Raw genomic sequence first — 17,933 nt, forward strand, 5'->3', positions numbered from 1 at the left:
AAATATTCTAAGTATTATAATCTACTCCTGAAAATAATTTTCCACTCAATAAGGCATCACAGGTGATCCAAAATCTCCAAGTATTTGAAATATTTGTCAGCAACCTACCTCTTGTGTAGTTAAAGTTTTTTTCTTTATTGGACAAGGTACAGATTGGAGGTGTAACCTTTGACAAGTGAATTAGAACTCTTTAAAAACAATGGAGACTATAACATCCTGCTTGACATGCATAAGATGTGCAAAGCCAAGACTGGATTAGGCTGTATGAAGCTCTTAAGTAATATTATTTTTTCGTTTGGGGAAATTTTTAACAAGCTCCTCTCCAAAGGGTTGACAGAGAAAGTGGGCTTGTCGGTGACTAAACACAACTCAATACCCCATCGTCAATAGATGACCAGCCACTTTTCCAACATGGCTTATCCAAAGAACACTCTGGCATTGCAGCCTTTTGGCCCTTGAAGCAACTATTGGGATTCAGCTACATGGTTGTATCTCTTCCCTTTGCTACCTTCAAGAACGTTTCAACATACAAACCAGTTCACTTTTGTTTCAGATTCCATCATTAAAGTGGAAGCCTAGGAAACATTATCTTTCTGAAGTTCTCTATCAGCTGCCTGGAGCCTTGATGATAGCATCATTATGAGAAACTGAAAAATGCAATCCTAATTCCATTTACCTTTAAGGGGAGCAGGCTTTTGTCTAACTGAGAACCTGGAATAAATTCTTCCTGAAGAAAAAAGGAACAGCTAATCCTTTCTGTTTCATATAAATAACAGGTCATTCATTGAACAAATAATGGATATTTAGTGAACTGGTTGAAGGCTAGTTAAATGTGTAGCTTATTCACTATTTGAATCTTCATTGTGTTTTTCCAACTCTAGTTCTCAAGTGAATAAATATTTTATGTTGTTCCTTCAAACAAAAGGACTGTAGGTGGACAATGGTGGTGCATGCCTTTAATCCCAGCACTCGAGAGAGACACAGGCAGATCTCTGAGGTTGAAGCCAGCCTGCTCTACACAGAAAGGTCCAGGGCAGCCAGGAATACATAGAGAATAGAAGCCCTGTCTCAAAAACAAACCAACAATAAAACAATAGTATCATAGATCGAACAGACTTTAAGTTTCTTTTTTAGGTGGCTCAAGCCAGACTATTTTCTAGCATTCGTGGAGATCAGTAAAGATATTACAATCCCAGAAGAACTGTGGAAAATGACGCCACAGCAGAACCTGGAAGATGACAGTGACTCTGTAAAATAATGCCTATAAATGCTAATGATTAAAATCTATATACTTCAAGTTTATGCTGAATCTCTTAGTGTTGAGAGGGGCACTCCATTCTAATCTGCTGATCTCTGTGCTCGGATGCCTGTAGCTGAAGCTGTATGGTAAAATCAAGGTGACTTGATCAATTATCAGGGCTTAGTTGTATAAACTTCAGGGGTCCTGTAAAACCCTGGGTCTTGTATTTCTAAGAATGAAGTGGACCAGACCATCTCCAGAGCCTTTTGAGTCCTTTAGAACACCTCTGCTTCTAAGCAATGAGGAGGAGAGCCCAAACATCAGACAGCAGTGGAAGCTTCTGCTCCAGCACACTTGGAGCTATGAAAAGGAAGACTTAAATAAATAAGTGGTTCAAAAAGGAACAAAATAGGAAACACTCTGTGGTCTTTATTTGAGTCTTTACATTTTTTATTTCTGCTTATCCACTGTGGAAACAACAAATTATTCAACACACTTTTCTTTTTAATTGCTGACTAGCATAAAACACGGCAGACAGAGAAGTATTAACTTGTTGGGAAGCAGATTGTGTCTGCAGGAGTTCACTAGATAGTTAAATAGCTTTTCCTAAACTTTCTGAACATTAATTAATCACTTTTAGAAATATAAAATCAAAGAGCAAGACTATACAATGAAATTCATACTTTGTTTTTTTTTTTTTAAAAATCACCCTGTTATTCCTGCCGTTCTCATATAAACCTCAAGCATATAATAAAATTCATATATTTCTGTAGTAGGATTGACTATTATTCCAAATCCTTTCCATTTTAATTAATAAATTCACTGCTACTTCTCTGCATGATTGCCACCTTTGATCCTTGTCATATTGATACTATGTGGCTGAGAAGTTGGCCAAGTACAACACAATCTGTTTTGAAAGGATTTACATGATTTTCTGCTTCTACACCTGAGAGGTTAGGTCACATTGTACCATTGATTCAGTATTCTCAGCTCGAAAAGCAGTTGTTACAGATAACAATGCCAAAACAGTCCTTCGTGAACTTTATGGAGACATTTAAATTGAGGTTTCAAAGGATGTGAGGCCTTTCCATCTCTTATCCATCCTACTGAGTCTTGGGTATAGTATAAATACAAGATCATATCCCCAAAGCCAACATCCCCGGGCCTGGAACTGGGAACCAAGGAAGGTAGATACTGGACAAGTGATGGCAAGTGGAACTACACAGCAGCAATCCAATGTCCCTGTTGAATGTTTCTCAAGATGCCTACATTGTCTGATTGTATTGGAGAAAGGGAAAATGTGGGATTTTATCTTTTGAAGAAGAGACCTGAACTTTACAATTTGATATTCCTCTGGACCTGAACTCCTTCCTATATTGCCAAGAACAAGGGACTTTAAATTGCAAAAAATGGAATTGTGAAATACATCTCTGAATATACTGAAATAATGTCTCCTCTCAATGCATGTGGACAATAAGAACATATAATCCAACTTGCACAAAATGAAAAGTTCAGGAGAATGATTTTTGCCTGTGGAAAAGAGGACAACCTGGAGAACTGGACTGTGGTACATGAATAGAGCACAGGGGTATATTTATCATGGAGAAGAATCTCCCTTAAGCAAGGACCCTAGAGCTTTAGGTCCTAACAAAGATGAGCTGCCCATGCCAAGGCCCTAACCAACTCTTCCCATCCAAAGTGCTTGCCTTGTAATGAAGCAGAGAGAAATCTCTAGCTTTGAAAGGAGAACTTGCCAAAGTGTATCCCATGAGTCAAAGGAGAGACTCGGGAAAGGGCACCTCAGAAACTGATCAATGTGGGGCAAGTTGGTTAGCAGGTAGGCCACGGCACTTTCAAGTGACATAATCAGTAGTCACTTCCCTGGACAATCTCTTGTATCCAGGAGAACTGTCGGATCTTCTGTGAGGTCACTAGTGTTGTGGTGGCACCAAGTGCCTGTGTGGTATTTCTTCAGATCCTCTGGGTTCACAAGCAGTCATGTTTTGCATGCTGCTCAGGCTATTTTACAGGGACAATGCAGTACAGCCAGAGTCCAAACCTAGGCAGAAGGCATTCTGTAAAGCAGGATGAAGGAGATGGCCCTGGGGAAGATACATTGAGTCCTGAGCAGTGCATGAGGAAGGTTCCTGGTGGAGGGGACCTTGAGCAGGTCCTTACAGGAGAAGGGCTTAGCATCTGGCGCCTTGACATTCTTCACTGGCAGACCCAGAGTTGAGAATTTCTGATTATTAGTTTGGCAGAGATCCAGGAATTAACAAGCCTGCAGCTGCTTTGCTGAGAGATCTGAATTTCCTGCTGAGTGGCAAAGGATGCCAGGAGAAAGTTCTGTGAGAATAACAAAGCCTTGCTCTCAGGATAGAGTGCTGAAGCATTTCATCCTCAATAGATTCCTGTAGGTTACATGAATATGTGATGCCAAGAACAGAGAGGGATAATCCCCTTGTCAAGTATCAAGGTCTCAGAGACTCTGGTCTCAAACACACATGATGTGGGATGAATTACAGTCTGGGATAAGTGTAGTAGTGTGTGGTTTCTCATCATGCATTTAAGAAGCAAGGATAGGTGTTGGCTTGTGGGAGATGATTGGTGCTGGTGTTTATGGTCGATCTTTTTTGTGCTAAGCAGTACAGACTACATCTTCAGACATAAACTTACAATACCCTCAATTTCTTCTTGACTGGGAAAGCTTAAGCACTTCAGGGTTAGTGGGACTGCAGTAGGGACTGAGCCCTATGTTTAGTGATGGTGGTTGGGAGCAGGGACATAGGTGAGGAGTCCAGCTTGAAGATAGCTTTCCTGCTCTTTCAGGAATTCGCTGTGTCTCTAGAATTCCCTCTTCCTCAGGCTTCTGTGTGGGAGTAAGTATGGTTTCTCCTTTTCCTGTCGTATTTTCCCTACAAGTTTCCTTGTGTTTCTCTACCTGAAGGGTCTGTTGGGAAAGAGTCTTCCCAAGCCTACACCATCAGTGAGCAGGAGCAGAGAATGAAGAAGTTGGAGAAGCTCAAAAGGGACCTTGAAAGGATGAAGAATGAGAGAGATGAACTCCGAGGAATCCTGGCACATTATACTGACAAGGATTTGAAAGACAGGTATTTATTATGCTTAGTTCTCAGCTGACTATCTTGGGCCTACTCTGTTGACCTCAGATTTCTTCATATCATAGTAGGCTACAATTCCAGGCTGTCCTCATGTCTTAATTCATTTTGCTGATTGGATTTTAGATACAGAAATTGAAGTTCAGAGAAGAGTGAGATGGGGTCATAGGCTATTTTGATTCCTCCAAAGCAAATCAGATCCTTTGGCATGAATCACAGTCTTCAATTAACAGTAGTACTGGATGAGCTCTCATCATGCATTTTAACAAGGCTGGACTTCTGTTGCTTTGTGAGAGAGATTAGCTACTGTGTGTTTATGGTCAATCATTTTTGTAATTTTCTGGAGCTGCTTTGAGTCCATTTAAGTCCTGTCAAGTGCCTGAAGGACCTGGTTCTACATGCTGCCCCTCAGTGACTGGATTTGCTACAAATCATCTGTTCAGTATACACGAAAATATTGCCACATCACTGTATTTATTTGGGATTATGAGTTTGAGTGTGTCTCTGTGTGTGTAAGTGTGTGTGAGTCTCTCTCTCTCTCTCTCTCTCTCTCTCTCTCTGTGTGTGTGTGTGTGTGTGTGTGTGTGTGTGTGTGTGTGTGTGTGCGTGCACATGTGTTCCAGTTAAGATCCAGGGAGTCTGTGTAGTGTGATGGTGCCTGAGGATTTACCTGACTCATTTTCAGGTAATGATAGTGAGGAGGCCTTGGAGCTTCACTTGTAGCAGCAGAGTACATGACCTCTGTGCTCACCTCTGATGAGCATTGGAAACTCCTGATATAAGTAATAAACCCTTTCCCTGTAAATACTGATCATGTTCTTTAGTAATTGATGTAGCTATAGACACAAGGATTTAGAAATCCTGTCTATAAACAGAAAAAGAGTCATCACAGGTTTAAGTTGGACCCAGGCCTGTGGCACAGGCTCCTGGAAAGTTCTTAGAGACCTAATCTATTTCTTCAAGCCCCCTTAGGGAGCTAAAGTAGGTCAGATTCATCTTTTAATTCTCTTACTCTACTGGCCCCAGACCACATATAACAAGTTTAATAAGCACCAAGAGGATCCAGTACAAAGGCGTCAGGATGTGGCATATATGGGCTGGGGTAGTCCATGATTCAACTTGAATTGATTTAATTCTTGAATCCTTAGTTCAGAAATTATTTGCTTTATGGTCCATGCCCTCCCACAGCATCAACTTTGAGACCATGATGCTGGAGATGCAACACGAACAGGTGATGACTGATCTCAAGAAAATTCCTCAGCAGGTCAGTGAGGCCTTGTACAAGTGCCAGGAGCTGATTCAAGAAAATCAACTTTACTGGTGAGTGGCTCACACTGTCGTTTCCACAGCACTAAGCACAGAATGTATCTGCCCATCATTGTCTTTGAAACAAAGTGAGGACTCTGGTTCCATACTGATTACTTCTCAACTGGAAGCTTGCCTCCCTCAAAGGATGGCTCTAGGATATTGATCACTTGGACTCATTTTAATCAAGCCTGATGAGTCAGTGAGCCCCTCCAATCATTATCCTTCCCAAATCAGTATGCTCTAGATAGAAAAGATGTGCACCTTGATGGAGACATCAATCTACCTTGAGTTTCTGGGGCGCTGAAAACAGATATATAGATCTGGTTTGCATGAGACACATAGGAAGATGTGTACCTGTTGGGTCTGCTCTCCTCTCCTAGAGAAGGTTTCCACTGTCTCTACTCACAGGTTGTTTTCTATTACCAATGACATATATGCAGTCGTGGGGCCCATGTTCTCTTCTGGGAGATACATGATTCCCTGTTGGTGTCAGGTTTTCAAAATTACCTTGAGTCTTCTGGAATGTTGATGTCTTCTCAATTTGACCTTCCCATATGTGATGTCCCATGGCTACTCTCATCTGTAGTCTGGGGCTGTTTGGGGATCAGGGCCCATAATGAGACGGGATGGTACTTGGAGAAGTGGGAGAAAGATAGACACTGCCTGGGAATCACCATTTCTTCTCTGTGGTTCAGCATCAGGAACTGTCACCTCCTTACAGAATCTTTTCATATGAAGAAGCAAGTAAAAATTCTGTGGAATGAGTACAGAGAGCTGCTTAGGGAGTAGATTGCACTGGATGTGTGTTCTAAGGAAACAAAGAGGCTATGTGTTGAGGCCAGCACGAACATATATGAGAAATACACCAAGCAGCAGCAGGTAGGATGCATCAAGGATGATCAGGGGCAGGTTGCCCTCATGTCTAACCATAAACACAGTCAAGCCCAGATAACTGTCCTCCACCTTGTCCAGGCATTCTCAAATATCTTATCCAGTTGTTCATTTCAGTGATCATTTACAAGACGTTCTGTGGAGTTATACTTTTTCAAGAAACTGGAAGATTGGCAAGCAAACCCTCCTACTCAACTACAAGCTTCAGTTCATTAAGACAGATAGGGTGAACACATACTACATACAAACATGCAGTTGTTCTAGATGGGCTCTATGTGGCTGCCTCCATTGTAGTAGCACAGAACATTGAGTGATGAAGTCAGGGCCTGTAGCACATTTGCTTTGGACCCATGGCTCCAGCTGCATATGTAGGGGACGATGGCCTTGTGAGACATAGGTGGAAGAGGAGGTCTTTGGTCCCATGAAAGCTGGATGCCCCAGTGTGAGACAATTCAAGGGCAGGTAGGGTACTGGGAGGGAGTCAGTGGGAGCACATTCTCATTGGAGGAGGAGGGTAGACTGGATCAGGTGTTTCTTGGTGGGGGCAATGAACGAAGGGGATAGCATCTGAAAGTAATAAAATATCTAAAAAAATTGTTTTTAAAAAAGAGGTGGGGGTGGGGACTTGTATCTTTACTCTCCCTCAACCCTTGCATTATAAGATGGTCTCTTAACCCAACCTAGATCTTGGTTCACACTAACAAAGCCTGAGGAGCAGCTGGTCAGTCCTGGTTTCTGTCAGTGTCGCTAGAGTTCTTTCCTGGAGCTTGTATTCAGGAGCTGACTGGATGAACAGGGATGTCTGAAAGGCTTCTCTCAGGCTGAGGGTTGGGGTGAGAGATGTGAGGCTTCAAGAAAAAAATTTCTCTGACTCCCTCAACCTACTCTGCATAAGCTACTAAATTTTTTAGTCCTCATGGGATAGATTACAGAGTCCTGGGTCTCAAATGAAACATCAGATTTTCACAGTCTGCATTCAATGGTTCCTCCAGCATTGTGGTCTCATTATGCTTTCCCGCTCACTTATGTTGTGTGGGGGGAGAAGGTCATATGCATGTGTGTGCCAATATGTATGTTGATGGGTATGTTGAGAGACCAGATATATACATATGGTTTTGATCAGTCTTTCTGCAACAAAGCCCAGGACTGTCACTGATTCTGAGCCTTCCTATTTTGGTTAAGCTCTGACCAGCATCTCTAAATCTTCTGTTACCTCCCAGGCAGAGCTCCTAGAATTATTTTGTCTCAAGTAATTGCCATGCTACAAGGTTTAATTACCACAGAGAGGAAGAACATTTTTACATATTTCATTTTTTGGGGGTGGGTTTCTTGTTGCTTTTGTAAGAAAACAATTTATTAACATGGAAGAAGAAGATGCAGTCTGTTCCAGGTGTCAGATACATAAATTGGCCCAATGTGCCTTCTCATGAGCTCTCTTGTCATTTGGCCGAAATCAGCAGGGAAAGGAGGAGGGTGTTTGTGGGCTATGATGGGTCTTACCCAAGACACCTAGACTCCACATAACCCACAGGTCAGTTATTCAAACCTATAATACTTTATCAAACAAACAGAACCCATTTTGCCAACACTTAAAAGTGAATAATTTCATGTTTAGCCCAGCCCACCTTTCTCATATCTTACCATGTGACCTCAGATTCCCCTTTCCCAGTCCTTCCTTCATTCATTACAACTTCCTAACCCTGGGTTTGGAGGCCCACCCATGTGAGGAACAACCACGGAAGACATGGTACTCTTAGAACCAGAGCGGGATATGGGGCACAAAGGGGTGCTGGACAACAGCTAGCTGCACACATGAGACAAAAGGTGGCCCCAAGGTGGTCCTATTCAAAGGAAACTTATGGACCTGAACAACAGCCTCTTGTTATAACATGGGCCTTTGGGTCTCTCCACAGCATCAGTGTCAGTTCAGTTTGCATCAAGGAAACATCAAACACAGCAGCAGGTCTTCATGCTGCTCCACCTAGCTCAATAGAACAAAAGGAGATAAATTATGGTGTAAAGTCAGATTGTCAGCCATTGGTAGTGGAAAATCTATTTATCACAATTGAAACTATTTATAGAGGGAAATCTATTTAGCCATATTGAAACCATTTGTAGGAAAACCAAACACTGTGGTACATGGAGGTGAGTAGGAGGCTTCTGTGTCAAATCCATGAGTCTGAGAGTAACAAGTCCGGCTAATAGTCTGTGTCCCCTCTCTGCTCTTGGTGGATAGTGACTGCTTTGTGGAAGGTCAGGTGGCTCATTGCATCTTCTCAGCATCCTAGTTTGTTTTCCTCATTACCTCCTAACATTTTCTTTCCAACATTGCCTAAGCTTGACTCAGTTATCCTTGGTTCTGTAGTTTGTGCTACGTATTACTCTGTGAAAGACTGAGCTGCTTGGTGTTACATCTGCATCGAGTGGAAGGTCCATACCTATGGTGAGGTGCTAGAACAGGGCTGCCTCAGACAGCCCCTTAGGCTCCTGGTAGTCTAAAGCACTCACTCTGTGTTCTGTCTGTAGCACTCTGTAATGGCTGTCATTCAAAAGTGATTTGCTTTGATTTAAAATAATTCTCAAGGAGGGCTGGAAGAAATGAGGAACTTCAGACATTGCCGATGATGTAGCCTTGTGAGAATCCATGTACAACTCTTCAGAAAGTTGAACTGTAGTCCCCATTGACCCAGTGACTCCAGAACAAGAAGTAGGTGTCCACAGAGAAATTGGGGCAAATCATGGTTGTAGTGGTACTCCACAGAGCTGTTCTGAAGTAGAAACTCTGCAGATGTCCATCAGTCAAGGAGTGAACAAGTACACAGTAGTCCAGCCCTTCCATGGACTATTGTCTAGGGTGATAATTCCTGCCACCATTTGGTCTTGAACTAGTCAGACTTATTTTCCACAAAACATCCCTGACAGAATCTCTTTACGTGAAGAAAAGTCTCACTTTCCATCCTAGTTACAGAGATTTCCTAGTTGCCTGGGCTTATAGCTTTGTTTACAAATCTACACAGGCTGTGGAAAATTGAGGGCCTGTTGGAAGATGCTGCTAACTTTGGAGTCTCTGAGAAACAGTGAGCACGAGCCAGGAACCTGCTTGTTCACACCGATCCCATGATCCTATGTGCCTTTGCTAGGAACTAAGCTGACTGTTCACAGCCTTGGGAACTTGCTAAGCAGGCTAGGCTACCAGGCCAAAACCCCATATTTCCATCTTTTGTTTATTAGGGGAAAGCATTTATTTTATTATGCTGTCTATAGGCTATACCTACTATGTTCTTGTCCCATTCAAGGATTTTTTTCTGTTTGTTTAATTTATTCAGTTTATGTATGTGAGTACACTGTCTTTCTCTTCAGATACACCAGAAGAGGGCATCTGATTTTAGTAAGATGGTTTGAAAGCTACCATGCGGTTTTTGAACCTGAACTGAGGACTTCCAGAAGACAAATCAGTGCTGAGATATCTAATGGCTGAGATATCTCTCCAGGCTTTTGACAATTCAAGGGTTTATTTCTTATATCTTTATAGTATCCTTTATGATCACTTATGCTATCATGAACTGGGAAAATCAAAATGTTTCTGCAATTAAATACACTTGTATGTGTCAACATGTCCTTGTGTGTTCAGGAATGTGTGTGTGTGTGTGTGTGTGTGTGTGTGTGTGTCCATGGCCTGGATGAAACAATGCAGCATCAGTTTGCTGTCTCTGAGATGAGGTACTAGGATGGGATAGCAGGAGCCAAGGAGACTTCCTATACCTGTATAACTGTATTTTTGGGTCTCAGGCCTTCCACATGATTCTCTCCCTCAGTCACCTAGGTGCAGCTCAGAATATTGTTCTGATCCAGTTTAAAAGAACTCCTGTCCATGATCATTCTTGTGATCCACAGAGTTTGTGTCGATTGTGTACTCTTTCTTCCCTTCTGAGCTCTCTGGTATGACCTGAGCCTATTGTCCCTTAAGTTACCCCACAAACAATACTACAGTAGCTATACCCATAGCAGGAGTGACCGTTTTCTTTCATAAAAATATTTTTTTAGTGTTCAAGGCTTTCCCTTGGGAAGATTTGCATGCAGCACACTTTTGCTGATTATAGTATCTCTTCAGTGAGCATGGATTTCCTGGGAGATGTTTTCTCTGGGGAGTCACAGATGGAGCGGTTCACAAGTAGAACCAGGCAGGTTCCTGCACTCCAGATATAATAAGAGCCTTCACTTCAATGGTGGCTAAGTTCCCTAGAAGGCCTCTGTATAGTGTTTGATTCAGACATTGCTACACAGTTATTTTCAATATAATATATATGTACCATTGGAGAAATGTGGTGTTTTATTTTAACTCCAGTACAGTGTGTAGTTCACACACTTTCAAGCCATTTTTTAAATCTGAGAAAAATTTCCAGGCCCAGGTGCTCTCTGCCCCTTCTTTGGGAATACAGGGAATGACCTTAGCTGAAAGTCATACTAGATTGTCCTGCTAAATAAAGCTGGTGTTTGCTAGATAGCTGAGATAGCAGGTGCTCACCAGGCCTTTGTGTCTTCCTCCCCTAGGTCTGAAAAACTTTAACAGAAGGTCAAACTGGGCACAAACAAGGTCAAGATTTCCATCAGACACAAGTCTTCACCAGGAGCTTTGTGTGTTGAAAGCAAGTGAACCACCATTGCATCTCATCCCTATAACCATGGCAATCTTGGACTGCATGTTCTTCCTTTTGAGGGTTTCTATATGTCACAAGGCCTTTATTTTACCTAGCCTCTGGTCCAGCAAGAGTGCATGTTTGGAAGGCTTCAGAGAAGTGCTGAGGGACATCAACATCTGCTGGTCATCCAGGAGGAGCCTGAGAGTGTAAATTTTGGCTTGTCCTAATGGGTCATCAAGGATAATTTTATAGAGATCAGTCAAGCGAATTTTAAAGACTTTGAGATACCATCTTCAACATGTCTCATGATTTGCCTTGGAAGGATTTGTCAATGAGCAAATCCTCCAACCCAATGAGGCATGCCCTCATTCATCTTGAAGAGATTATTACCATCGTTGACTGCCTTTGCACTATATTTCCAAGGCCAGCAACATGCTGTAAGTCTGTGCTGCAAAATCTGCAGCTAAAGAATGCTTCTTAGCTTAATTTTGGTTTTAAGCTTCTTAGCTTAGTTTTGATTTTAGGTAGAGTTTTGATTGCTTTCAGTATATGGTTTCGTTGATTCATGTGAAGTTTTATTATTTATTATTTTTGTTACTGTAATTAATTTGTCGTTGTACTAATTTTATATACTTTATGTATTGACTCCCCCACTTTAAGTTGTTATTGAATAAATTTAATGCATTCATAAAGATAAAAACATGATGACTAATTTTTCCCTCAAAAGAACCTTCTGTATTCATGTGTGGTTCACTGTCTTGTAACACTGGAAGTATCAGGCAGGAATGGACATCTTCAAGTAGCATTTGGCTTAGGCTTGCCAGCCAGTCACAGCTACACAGAAAATTGTGCTTTTGATGTGAATAGTGTGTCAAAATCTGTGGATCCCAACTTCATCATCAAAAGATTTTCTCTGCTGTATCTTTGTGATCATACGTTAAAATGTACTACTATGTGGATGGTTAAGTTGAACAAACAAAGTAGAAACACAAGTGTATTTCTCTAATACATCCAAAGAAATAAAAATATTCAATAAAGGAGTAAAAAAAATCAGTAAACTTGGAGCTTTATGCCTCTTGTTTTCTCAAAATATAGCATCACTTATAAATGCACAACAGAGATCAAGAATTCCAAGACCCTTTGGGAGATGTTGGTTATTTTTTCTGTTTAGGGGGTGTTTTTTGTTTGTTTTGCTTTGTTTTATTTTGTTTTGTTATTGTTCTTGTTCTAATGATAATGATGATTTTTTTTTTACTCTTGGCCTGGAAAATGTATCTGATAATTTTTTTAAAAATTTGGTGAAGGCATTGTTTCTGTTTTTGAATTATTTCTTTTATATGTATGCGTGTTTTCCCTGCTGTAGGTTTGTACACTACATGCATGCAAGTCCCCCAAGGCCAGGCAAGAAGAGGTCAGTGAATTCCATCTGGAACTGAAGTGAGAGGGGATTGTTAATCATTGCTCTTTAGGTCCTCTGAGAAACAAATTCACTAATGGATAAATCATCTCTCACTACCTAGACTTTTGTCCTTCCTTGTGTAGTGTATCAGCTGCACAGGATCATACCCAACTGAAGAGAGAAGATTCTTGAGACCTGTGGGGTCACATACTTGGGGTAGGCATGCTCAGTGTTTAAACTTTGAGGCCTCCACGTAGGGCATTAGAGTGGGCTCCTGATCATGCCTCAGGATCTCTTTTTGTCAGGGTTGGAGTAGATCTCTCATGTCTCATCCAGCATGACAATGCAGATTAGGCTTTATTAGATGAATTGCAGAATTGAGAACTCTCCTAAAGTTGGAGGTGGTAAATAAATCGTGTTGAAGTACCATCAAAACAGTGTTGAGAGTAAGCTTTATACAAAACCAGAAGGATGGAACCTGCAGCAGAGGACACAAGATTGTGGTGGTGAATATTTCCCTTCCAGACTAGCAATGGAGAGGGATGGTAGATGTTGCCAGTATATTTTTCACATGGTCTGGGAATTATATCTGCCATCCTTTAGTTCTGAATTTAGCTTCACTTAAATTTCAAATTGAAAGAAGAATGCAGACTTATTTTTTTCTTTTTTCTCTTTTTCTTTTATTGAAAAAAAATTTTAATACATTCAGATTATGGTTTCCTCTCCTGCAACTCTTCTAAGATCCTCTCTCCCCCTCTTTCTATCTGAATTCACACCTTTTCAAATCTCTCCTAAACAACAAATAGGCATTTAGATAATATTGATCACACAGCCTGCCTCCATCCTAGTCTTGAAAACCATTTTATAGTAAAGAAAAGTTATGTTCATTGCTGGTTAGGATTAAATATGTCTCAAGGATTGGGCTATACTCCACCAACAACCTTAACTCAAATGGTTCTGTACTACCTGTTTCAGAATGTCAAAAATGCCTTTGTTTATCCTGAAGATAATCATGAACTCCTGTGTTGATGACCACCTGTTATGACCACTTTGTCATGATGCTCACATTGCAACCATGCTTTTGTCTCAGGTGGTTTTCATGATCCACTTGTTATGTTTAGGTTCTGCTTCTGTAACAGCACTCATTTGCCTGGAAGTCACTAGGAAGACTGTGTTCTAAACATAGGCAGAAATGTGGAGGCAGAAACTGAAGTAAAAGCTGTGGAGAAACATTGCTTACTTGTTTACTCCTCATGGAAACTACTTTCTTATATGACTCAGAACTATGCCTAAGGTTGGCAATATCCAAAGTGGTCTGGACCCACCGATATTGATAATTATTCAGGAAACAGTCTAATAAAATTGCATGTAGGCCACTTTTATGGAGGCATTTTCTCAGTTGATGGTCCCTTTCTTTTCCCAAAAAGATTCTAGCTTATGTCAAGCTGACCTTAAACTAGCCAGTATATTTAACAATGATTTATATGTTGAGAAAAAAATTAAGAAAACAATTCCACTCACAACAGCCTAAAAAATAGAATATTTTGGAGTAAAGCTAACCAAGGACGTAAAAGACATCTGAAATGAACACTAAAACACTGAAAAAATTGAAGAAGACACCAGAACATAGAAAGATCTCCCATGACCAAGATTGGTAAGATTAATATTATAAAAATGATCATTCTATGAAAAGTAATCTATAAACAAAAATGCAATATGAATAAGGTGCCAATTTTTATTCTTCACAGAATTAGAAAACAATTGTAAAGTTCATGTGGAAGCACAAAAGTCATGGGTAGCCAAAGCAGTCCCAAAGAGTAATAACACCATTGAAGGTAACTCAGTACCTGAGTTCAAGTTATATGACTCTGACTCAGACAAACAGTCGTCATCCTTTGGTCTTATTTTGAACTTTAATTTTGGGTATATGTGTTTTATCTTTTTCTTTTGAACGGCTGAGTCATTTCTCTCTTTGGGCCAAGGGACACTACTTGGTTTGGCTTCCTTCCCCCTTGGATTCTCTGTCTCTAAAATCTGATCCAAATTTTGGGACCTAGTTCTTGGATGCTACACAGATAACATAGGGTGAGTGCTTTAGATAATCATGACCTTCAGGTGGCTCCTGAAACAGCCCTGGTATGTTTCCCACAGCTCTGGGAATTCTGCTGGATGCAGATACAGCTCCAAGCAACTTAATCTCTCAAGGAATAAAATTCAAGACAAACTTGAAGGCAAACTTTTACTGAGCAGACATTGCTGGAAAGGAAATGGCAGCAGACAATGAGGAAAACAACCTGCAAGGCTTAGAAGACACAGTGAGCCACCTGACATTCCAGTGAGCCTTGACAATTCACCAAGAGCAGAAAAGGGACATAAACACATGGATTTTATACAGTAACCTCCCCCTTACCTCCATGCACCATATTACTTTGATTTGCTCCAAACGACTTCAATGAGAATCAGTAGTTTTGCACCTAATCATTTGAAAATCTGACTTTACAAGAGTTTATTGTGTCCCTTTTCTCTTAGGGGCTAGGTGGAGATGCAGAAAAATTGGACTGCTGTATTTAATGTTTCACGTACCAAACTGAAATCTCAGAGTGCTTTTCTCATTAAACTTGGCATCTAGAGACACTCACAGGTTCATGTCTAAACAAACACACACACCACACACACAACCAGTTGTATACACAAGCACACATACCACAAACACTTGCACAATCACCTTGAATTACACAAACACAAAAGATTAGTATAAACACACTCATCCACAACTGGTCCAAACACACACACACAGACACACAAACATCCAAACCACACAACACAAACATATACATGCATACACACACAGACACACACAGACACACACAGACACACACAGACACACACACATGAATGTAAATTTTGTTTTGTCTAGCACATTTCCTATTCCATGAGCAAGTAGTGGAACCTATGTTGTGTACAAGCTCTTAGACTCAGGCAAACTTTGTGGCCCTGGCCTCTACTTAATTTTTTTTCAGTAACTTTTTCAATGCAGATACTTGCTAGTCCTCCAAGTAAGTTACAAGCTCTGCACAGATAACCTGGACAACATAACACCAAATTCCCAAGAGATTTCTAAGAAGTCTCCAGGAAGCCCCATATTGACTCATCACAGTCCTCTCACTAAACTGATCCTGGTAGGTAGCATCAGAGGAAGCCAGTGACTTGTGGTCATTACCCAGGAACATTTCAACACATTACAGTTCATGTGATATTAAATCATCCTCATTATCAGTCAGAAAGAAGCTAGTAAAATAACCTGCTGTGACATTTCTGAACTGCATTTCTCTGCTCAACAATGAGGGGGAATCTGTTCTGAAACAAAGCCATACCCATGATATGGTTAGCAAGACAACACCAGCAGAGGCATGCATTGTAGGAGTCCATGCATACTTATGATGAAGCCAGTAAGACAAACCAGGATCTCCCAGGGGGATAACACTGTGTAGGAAAGTGAATAAATCCAATACATGTTTTTAAATACCTGTATTGTTGAACAATTTGTTGAGACAAATAAGAGAGGGAGTTCCATCTTGTAGTCAACAGTACATTCAAAGACTTCTGGCCAGCACAAACAGGAAGTGTCAGGTTTATTGACAGACCTAGGCTCAAAGTACTAAGTTAGAGAATGACTGGACAATATCAGTTGTCATTAAGTGGCCTCCCAATATACCCACAAGATACAGATCAGCACAACAATACATACACATTCAACACACACACACACACACACACACACACACACACACACACACAACTACATTCAGACACAAACACTGTGCGGAAGAAATCTCGCAGGCTGGGGAAAGAGGGATTCTGGCGGCCGGGTCCCAGGGCAGTCTGGCATCAGGGTCCCATGCGGGCTTCCCACGTCGCCAGCAGAGGGTCCCACATTGGTACAGCCGCCTCGGGCTGGCGGTGGGAGGCTCAAGTTTCCAAAGGCTGGGAACCTGGCGGTGGCAGATCAGGCAGATCAGGCAGATCAGGTGACATGTGGAATCCAGTTTTCCAAAGCTTTTATTGTTCATGGCATGTTAAATGGATGTAGGTGGTCCGCGCTTCCCCCGCCAAAAGCAAGGGGAGCCTAATTTTATAGGAAAGGGAAAAGGGGAGGGAATAACTTAATTAGCTACGCCCCTGGCCTTTTGATAATTCATTAATATTTAAATCTCTGGAGGTGGAGACTTGTTAATCAAGCCCTCTACCTGTGTCCTATGTGACTGAAGGTGGCAGGTTAAGTGGAGTTACCTAGTCCAAGGCCCAACAAAACACCAACTCACATACAAACACAATTAGAATGCCCAATCTCAGGATCATTTAGATTTGCATTTCCCTGATGACTAAGGATTTTGAGCATTACTTTAAGTGCTTCTTAGCTTTTATATATTTTGAATATTAGCCATCTATTGAATTTGTGGTTAGTGAAGATTTTTCCCAATATGTAGGTTGAAAATTTGTCTTATTGGCTATGACCTTTGCCCTACAGATGCTTTTCAGTTTCATGAGGTCCCATTTATAAATTCTTGATATTAGAGCCTGAGCCATAGGAATTCTGTTCAGAAAATTAACCCCCATTCCCACAAGTTTGAATCTCTTTCACACTTTCACTTCTATTAGATTCAGTGAATATGGTTTATTTTTTAATATTTTTTTTAAATTGGATATTTTCTTTGTTTGCATTTTAAATGTTTTCCACTTCCAGATCTCTCTTTAGGAAACCCCCCTCTCCCATCCCGCTACCCCTGCCTCTATGAGGGTGCTCCAAGAACCATCCACGGCTCCCATTTTCCCACCCTGGTATTCCTCTACACTGGGCACTGAACACCCTACCTGAGTTACATTCCAGGCCTGTAACTTCATTCATCTCTGACAACAGCTACAAGGCAAGGGGCAAGATGAGACTCAGTAGTCAGTTTGGCTGCTACAAGATTGGTCCTTGAGAATGGCTGACAGAATGCTTTCAAGACTAGGGATGTCTATCTGAAAGAGAAAGAAAAAAGGTCTCAGTCCACACTGCATACTCAGGAAAGTTTAGTCGATGAAAGGCAGATGTCAAGCTGTTTTTCACCTACACAAATGGCAGTAGTAGAAGCCAGGTTAATGTACCTGGCTGATAGCATTTATCAAGAGTCAAGCACTGTACTAAGGACCTACAATTAAGTAAGCCCCAGGCTCCTTCCACAGAATGGACAGATGTACAAGAAGACTTATATCACATGATGGTGATTGGTTTCCTTTGTATTTACAGGTATCCCCTCTGTGTCTGTATGAGCTTAGAAAGAGTTGACCAACAACAG

At 41.1% G+C, this 17,933-nt stretch overlaps 1 pseudogene; it reads left to right on the forward strand.

Annotated features, from left to right (window-relative positions):
* The first annotated feature begins 1,134 nt into the window (after positions 1 to 1,134).
* LOC117701566 (disks large homolog 5-like) lies at positions 1,135 to 6,453 on the forward strand (annotated as a pseudogene).
* The last annotated feature ends 11,480 nt before the right edge of the window (positions 6,454 to 17,933 follow it).

The sequence above is a fragment of the Arvicanthis niloticus genome, unplaced genomic scaffold, assembly GCF_011762505.2.
Source record: "Arvicanthis niloticus isolate mArvNil1 unplaced genomic scaffold, mArvNil1.pat.X pat_scaffold_1359_arrow_ctg1, whole genome shotgun sequence".
Classification (NCBI taxonomy): domain Eukaryota; kingdom Metazoa; phylum Chordata; class Mammalia; order Rodentia; family Muridae; genus Arvicanthis; species Arvicanthis niloticus.